This window comes from Tiliqua scincoides, chromosome 4 (genome assembly GCF_035046505.1).
Source record: "Tiliqua scincoides isolate rTilSci1 chromosome 4, rTilSci1.hap2, whole genome shotgun sequence".
In the NCBI taxonomy this organism is placed as follows: Eukaryota; Metazoa; Chordata; class Lepidosauria; order Squamata; family Scincidae; genus Tiliqua; species Tiliqua scincoides.
This window is the reverse complement of record NC_089824.1, coordinates 15,001,608-15,008,788: the sequence shown is the minus strand read 5'-3', so window position 1 is coordinate 15,008,788 and position 7,181 is coordinate 15,001,608. Positions and strand designations below refer to the sequence as shown.

Below are 7,181 nucleotides of genomic sequence, written 5' to 3'. Positions count from 1 at the left end.
CATTACTTTCAACTCGGCTTTTTCCTGAGTCTGTGAAGAGCGAAGTTTTTTTCTCTACATTTTTGTCTCCCAACATGACCAACAGATTCTGCTGGGACACTTTCCAAGCAGGGCATAATGTCTAGAGCTGTCATGGATAAGAAAATTAGCAGTGGCTGTTTCTCTTGGGCTGCTAAAGTGAGCCTCCATATTCATAACGAATCTGCTTTTCAGTACCAAGTGCTAGGGACATGCTTTGCATGTGAACTTCCCAGGGCACCTAGTTAGCCACACTAGGAGATAGAGGCCAGGATCCAAAGAACTACACGACAAATGCCATACACACAAATTACCCTCAGGCTACTTTTTATCAAACAGCATTTCCCTTTCCCTCTCTCACTGTACATGACAACCTGTGTTTGAAAAGTAGTTTGTGATATGGCACCATGTGTGCATGAGGGTCTGCTTATCCTACACTGAGAATGCACAATGTCTTGGGCTTGACTGGTTGGTTGGCAACCTTCAGTCTCAAAAGACTATGGTATAAGCCTACAGCACCCGGTATTCCCAGGCGGTCTCCCATCCAAGTACTAACCAGGCCTGACCCTGCTTAGCTTCCAAGATCAGACAAGATCATGACTAATGTTGCTCTTTAGATCCAGGACAAAATGTTAGCTGAGATGAGTAATTCCCACACCCTTGTGTGCAGTGAGAAATTAATTAAAGGCTTCTGTGAGCCCAAAGCTACCGCCACAGAGGAGAATATCTAACACAGAGCCACAGAATCCACTGCCCTGGTGGTGCCTCCTTCCCATCAGCTTCTGCTCTGCGTAATTCTGCCACGTCTCTGCCCGTGGCAAGATTGGATCACAGGATCATTCAGTGACTCTGAGTGCCACTGGACTGGTTCAGACACTGTCAAACAGCAAATGTTGTAGATTAAAGGATGTTGTAAACCATCCACCAAAGCAGGCAGAGTCTGTCCATGGAGTACTTGGGGAGGTTTCATGCCAAGTAAAGTATAAAAGCTATTAGAGTTATAGTCCAATTCCCACACTGGGAATTGGCACACTGGCACACTGGTTTAAAGTCGCTGTTTATAGCAATAGACCCTTTTCAAAATTTGTCCTTGGAGAGGCCTGGTAAAAAGAGAAGGGGGACAGGGGAGGGAGGAAAATCAGAATGGAGGAAAGAGAAATGAAACAAAAGTTGTAAGAATTTAAGAATAAACTTTTTAAATGGCAGAGACCCAGAACAATTATGCCCGCCTGAAAACACCCACACGAAAATCCGCATTTCCCATGGATGTAGTGCATGTTTGGATCCAAAATCTACATGGGTTTCTTTATCCATTCGCTTTTTTTCTCCACTGAATAAGCCAGACTTTTTCCACTTCTTAATCCATGAATTTAGAAAATTTCACATGGACTTTGGATGTATGATTAGAAATTCACATGGTTGTTTGATATCCATGTGTTTTGAGTCCCCAGAGGAAGTGGGATGGTGGGCTAAACTGTCTCCTGGGGTTGGCCATTCTTTGCCAGAGCTCTCCTTGTTTTCTCAGAAAGGCAAATCTTCAGGGGAAGGGGAAGTGCTATTGAGTTATGTGCAGACACAGGAAGACTGTGAAAGGATTATTGGCAGCACTGGGGGAGGGACAAGTGCATCTTTTTCCACAGTTAAACTCTTGGATTGAAATGAATGTGTGGTTGCAAATTCCACATAGGTTCATACTAATAGATGTGACTCACTGATATCATTTCCCACACATATAGTGCATATGGTCTGGGCCTCTGGCTAAAATCTTATACATGCTTACCTGGAAGTCCCATGAATTCAATGGGACTTCTTACTTCAATGGGACTTACTTTCCTGGAAGTCCTATTGAATTAAATGGGACTTACTTCTGAATGCGTAGGCTTGCACTGTAAGAATTGCCTGCTGTGTCCTCCTTACTAAGAACAAAATCCTAAACCTAGGTTATTAACAAACTACAGTTACCCAAGTTCAGATGTAACACAGAACTGTGGTTTGTTCTAAAGCACACTAAAGCTCCCAGGCTCCTGTTCAACTGATTGAAGAAGGAAAGGGGATGGGGACATGCACATCCATAGGGAGACAGGCTCATTCATGTTCCTTTAACCATTGCTTAGGTGTTTGACTGACTAGCCCATTGTATCTCTGTATGAATCAGTACTTTGAGCTCTGCGGAGACTGGACAATTTGAATTCTTACATACTCCACATGTCCTGTCACCCACCTTATTCATCGAACAGATGTATTTCAGGTATAGGAGATAAAGCCCCTCTTTCCTATCATTTTGAGTAGTTGCAAAGGATTACTGCCCCAGGGCTGCCTTTAGGAGCTGCAAGAACCAACTGGAAACATCTTTTTGCAGGGCCCTAGGTTCACAGTCAAGGTCTGTAGAATCTTACATATATAAATAAAATTTATTATAGACTTTATATCTCTGTGGTAGAATACAAAGCAATCAAATGTGTGCTTAAAAAGTGCATGTGAGGATCTAAGCACAGTTTAATATAAAATTGCATATATCTTAGGGCGCAATCCTAACCCCTTCCGTCAGTGCTTTCTAGCACTGGCATAGCGGTGCCAATGGGACATGTGCTGCATCCTGCAGTTGGGTGTCACTCACGGAGCCTCTGCAGAGTAAGGGAATGTTTGTTCCCTTACCTCAGAGCTGCATTGCCCTTATGTCAGTGCTTATGTCAGGGGTTAGGATTGCGCCCTAAGTCTACAAATAAACAAAATGTGTGGATTACCTTTGAAATGTAAATAGTTACAAAAACACTTGTTTTAGTGACTGTAAAATGAGTTAGTAAAAATATTAATTTTATTAATTCAAAGTGTAGGTGAACAGCATTGTTGGGAACAAGTTATCGTTTCTGGCTTTCTAAAAGCACTCTACATTAATAAATTACAATGGGTTGTTCTGTGCATTTGACAAGACTAGATTACCCGAACGCAGGGCCCCTTAGGTGCAGGGCCCAACTGAGAACAATTGGTCCAATTGGCTTAAAGTCGGTCCTGTACTGCCTTGGGATTCCATCCTTTACTTATAAATGCCACCAACCAGCTGGGTTAACACAGAAGACCACGGCGAGTTACAGAATAGTAAATAACAAGCAACATGTTTGTTTAACATGGGCAATCTATCTCTTTCTTTTCTCCTTTTGCCCCTTTTCACACAATCAAGGCTGACAAGCCTGCTCAACGTTTCTTTGGCATCGCCACCTACATTATAGCCGCCCAACTTAATTGGGCCTCCCAGCCCTCTATATGATCTTGCAGCAGGCAAGCCATCTGTTTGGCATTCTGGAATTGTCTTTGAACATAACTTAGGCCAAAAAGAGGAGGAGGGAGGTCCTTTACATTAAAACAATTTGGAAAAATCTGATGTAAACAGGGATCCTCCTGTTCAGGCTACAGCTTAATTGCATGGCTAGTCTTAGGTACACATTTTGGTTCCTCCAGGAAAAATACTGAAATGGCATTTTTTATTGCCATTTTTTTCTTTACCATGCTCCAGCCCACCTCACCCACAGAGATCCACATGCTCGCTCTCTCTCTCTCTCTCTCTCTCTCTCTCTCTCTCTCTCTGTGCATGTGTGTGTACGTGTAACTCCCTGCACACAGAATGCCTTTTCAGGCATACAAAACCTACCTACATTCAGTGCGTAAAGAGGAGAGCAGGATGAAACCTGTTGCTCCAGCCCCAACCCTCACATATTGATTGGTTCTGTGTGCCGTGCAGCTGTGTACGTACAGCTTGTTTCTGCATGCACAGAGCCAGTCAACACATGGAAGCTGCAAGCAGGGCAGTGTTCCCTATGCCACACACTGAGTCTATATGCTGCACATCTGCAAAAAAGGCTAGTGAGAAGTGTTTCAGTAATACTCTTCCAGATTTCCTTCATGCAGGAAATATTTCCATTGGGCATTTCACCGTGCTATCCCTGAATGTTGCTGGCCTTTAGCATTTCTTCATTAGGATCCCTGTTTAAAAAAAAAAGTTGCTGAACAGGACCTTATCCTCACTAAATAACCCAAAACAGTAAAGCAAGGATATCGGGAGTTGGCACCCATCAAAATTTATTTATTTACTTTTCACATTTTTATACCACCCTTCCTCCAAAGAGCTCAGGACGGTATACACAGCTGCTCCCCTCCTTTTGTCCTTACAACAACCCTGTGAGGTAGGTGAGGTTGAGAGAAAGTGACTGGCCCAAGGTCACCCAGGAAGTTTCATGGCTGAGGAGGATTTGAACCTTGGTCTTTCAGGTCTAAGTCCACCTCCCAAACCACTACGCCACCCTGGCACTCTTAGAAGTGTGAGACTGCCATTGGAAGTAAAAGCTGAAAAGGATTTCAGGATTTGGAGGCTTTTGTCTGAGATAAAAACTGAAGGAAAACAATAATTTTACCTCCTAAGATGGCTTTAATTTGCCTGCATAATTCCCCAAAGACATACGAAAAAGTACTTTTTGTGTTCAATCAGACTTGAAATCAAACTCGCCTTTAGCAAACGAAAGGAAAGGGCATGGAAGCTGTAACAGTCATTGGCAGGACAAAAAGAAGAAAGGGTGCCAAACAGTGTCTCCCTTTAAAAAGCCAGGGAGATTCAATGACCCTAAAATGTTTTTTTTTTTTCTTAATGCTAGTGTTCAAATTCAAAATACTAAAGCTGACCCAGATGTTACACTTATGACAGAGGTTGGCATCCTGTTGCAAGCTCCTCACTCCCTCCTCAGCCAGGCGGTTTTGTGCAACTCACCAAATGAGTCAAGACCATCATGTCTTGAGTTTCCTGGCTCCCACAGCAAGCCCATTGATGTGATTCACAGGTGGAGAACTCACAATGTGACAGCTCTGACTCACAAGGTGATCTGAAGGTAATTCCCATGGTGAAAGCAATGTCTCAACACAGTAGTATATCGAGTAGTGTATCGTCCTAGCCTGGACACCTTTAAAAGGGGATTGGACAAGTTTCTGGAGGAAAAATCCATTACAGGGTATAAGCCATGATGTGTATGTGCAACCTCCTGATTTTAGAAATGGGTTATGTCAGAATGCCAGATGCAAGGAGGGCACCAGGATGCAGGTCTCGTTATCTGGTGTGCTCCTTGGGGCATTTGGTGGGCCGCTGTCAGATACAGGAAGCTGGACTAGATGGGTCTATGGCTGTGGGGCTGTTCTTATGTTCTTATGAGAGAAAATGGTACCCATGGCAAGCACTGAAAATGTGCCCCTGTCCAAACAAAGAAGGGGAGATCATAGGGTGGGAAGCCAGCCCTGTTCATCCCACCAAGTGAATTTATTCAGCAGGCTACACAGAGAAGGGGAGATGGGGAAGAAGCCAGCCCTGTCCCACCAAGTGAATTCATGCAAAACTCTGCGGGTGCTAAGCACCTAAAAGAAAGAAAAAATGAAAACTAGTGTTCTGTACATGTGGTGGGCCTGCTGCAGTGCTGTGCAGCAATGGCCAGTCCTGGAAGCTCCTTCCTGCCTTTTTGGAACTCCCCTGAAACTGGTGCAGAAATGCACCATTAACTGTGATGTGGGAACGCACCATTGGTAGAATATGTAAGTCTGTGCCCGCCACTCCCCTTCAAGTGGTGCCCAGGGCAGATGTCTCCACTTGCCACACCCTAGATACACTACTGCCTCATCTCTCCCCCCCCCCCCCCAAGAGCTAAGCTACAAGTTGGGTAATGTGTTTTCCCCACTCTTCAGGAACTACTTGTCATGGAAAAAGGGCCCAGGCAACCTCAAGGGCAATGGCTGGCAACCTTCAGTCTCGAAAGACTATGGTATAAGCCTACAGCACCCAGTATTCCCAGGCGGTCTCCCATCCAAGTACTAGCCAGGCCTGACCCTGCTTAGCTTCCGAGATCAGACGAGATCGGGCATGTGCAGGGTAACAGTTGCTGCGTCAAGGGCAATGCGTCAAGGGCAACTCAAGGGCAATGAGTGCTTGGAATCCAGGAACCCAACCAATTCCATTACATAATTGAAACTAAGGTGAACTCATGCTGGAGCTTCTGATGAAGGAGAGGCCAGTCACTGAGGCCCATGGGAAAGCAGAGGCACTTTATGGTAAAACAACAAATGTGGTAAATGAAAGCCACTACCATCCAAAACCAGAGTCTGTCCGTTGGAGAAATGTGGGGTGCTTTCTTGCCAAATTTCATGCAGTACTACCAATGGAGTGTGTGCTGTTTACTATGGTGGAGGGGCAGTGGTGTAGCTAGTGGTGTAGCAAAGCACTAAGTTTTGCAGGGAGTCTCACCACACTGTGCAAGGGGCCCCTCCCCCTCCCGTTTGGAGCCATTTTGAGTGCGGAAGCAAAATAGAGATGTTCACCTCCATTTTGCTCCCCTTCCTGGAATGGCTTCGAAGGGGAGGGGGAGGGGCCCCTTGCACACTGCGGTGAGGCTCCTTGCAAAACTTAGTGCTTTACACGCCAACTAGCTACGCCACTGGTGGGAGGACAGACTAGATACCCCGGGAGTTGAAAGTAAAAAACTGTTTTGCTTACCTCTCCATAGGCCTCCTGGCCTCCAGTGGATCTCCTCAGACCTATGCCAGCTCTCTTGCTCAAGCAGGGCACCTGAGAGCCACTGGCATTCACAAGAGACCTCTAGCCACCTGCACTGATGGTTCTGTAGCACACGACAGCAGCACAGAGTATGCGGCCTTTTTGCATTCCATCCCATCCCTGAAAATCTATCACATCCATCACATTATTAAAGAGCATCACCTGAGGGTTGGCTTCACCCCCAAAGAGGTGATCTTTCTCTAGTGCCCATTTCAGGATATCCTCCTTGTGGTGCACAAATGTGAATATATTAAAGCCTGCAGGTGATTTGTATTATGTGCATAGATCTGTGGGCACTTTTCTAAAGGAGTATAAAAATTAAATATTTGTTGAATGTCTCTTCAGTGCTTCTCTGGTAGCCTGATTTATTTTAATGTTTTGGATTAACAACATGCTTGGCTCTGTGCCTGATTTGCTTCCGTTCAGTTCAATTTGTGTTGAGATTATTTCCCATTGTCTTCAATGGACAAAATTCAATCCACTGTAATTTATTTATTTCTTAGAGTTGGAGGAAATTGACAGTGTCCGCGCTGAGGTTTTCATTCCAGTAGTAATTGAAGTTTGATAATTTCTGAAGGTTTAT

At 44.7% G+C, this 7,181-nt stretch overlaps 1 pseudogene; it reads right to left on the bottom strand.

Moving 5' to 3' along the window:
• Positions 1-5,815: 5,815 nt before the first annotated feature.
• On the bottom strand, positions 5,816-5,932 carry LOC136649894 (5S ribosomal RNA; annotated as a pseudogene).
• Between the last annotated feature and the right edge of the window lie 1,249 nt (positions 5,933-7,181).